The sequence below is a fragment of the Trachymyrmex septentrionalis genome, unplaced genomic scaffold, assembly GCF_001594115.1.
Source record: "Trachymyrmex septentrionalis isolate Tsep2-gDNA-1 unplaced genomic scaffold, Tsep1.0 scaffold80, whole genome shotgun sequence".
In the NCBI taxonomy this organism is placed as follows: Eukaryota; Metazoa; Arthropoda; class Insecta; order Hymenoptera; family Formicidae; genus Trachymyrmex; species Trachymyrmex septentrionalis.
The window spans coordinates 120,049-120,837 of record NW_017305988.1 but is presented as its reverse complement, the minus strand read 5'-3'; positions in this window follow the sequence as shown (position 1 = coordinate 120,837).

Below are 789 nucleotides of genomic sequence, written 5' to 3'. Positions count from 1 at the left end.
AATATTTTTAAAAATTTAAGCAAAAAATTGTGAAATTAAAAAAATATTTACTAAACATAAAGTTATCTTAAAAAATTATACAATATGTTATAGTAACCATATAATTTTTTAAATATATAAATATATTTACTATTTAAATATATAAATATATACTTATATATTTATTAAATTTAAATATATAAATATATTTAATATATTTTTATAAGAATCGAATTTAAAAAAGATGTTTACACTCATCTTTATTTAAAGAATGTATAATTTATTGTTAATTTTTATTTAATTCTAAATCGTCAGAGAGCAATAAAAATTGAGGTGTAATGTTAGGACGTGAACTTGAGGTAACAATTATGTAAAAAAAAATTTTTTATCTTTTGCCCTTCGTCAGTACATTGATAAAAAATATTTGAAATTAATACCAAATCAATTCTTCTGTGTACGGCAATACAATTACGGTATCACATTAAACATTGAGTCGCGCCACTAAAACTAAACTACAGAGTTCTGAGAAAATCGGTATAAGAAATTATTTCATTTTAATTCCGCGACGAAATACTAATTGGAGTTTGTTTTATTTTATATAATATAAGTCAAATATTGATTTATATATTGATACACGGGGCTCGGTCGTATTTAAAATATTGTATATTTTTAATAAAAAAGATAATAGAGTTACTTTTGAGCAATCTTACTACTTGATTCATCAATTAGCGTTCGTAGATATATCATCCGTCGTGGATTAATGCGACATCCGCAGCGATTCGTAGCACGTCAATTTCCCTGTAAAATCGT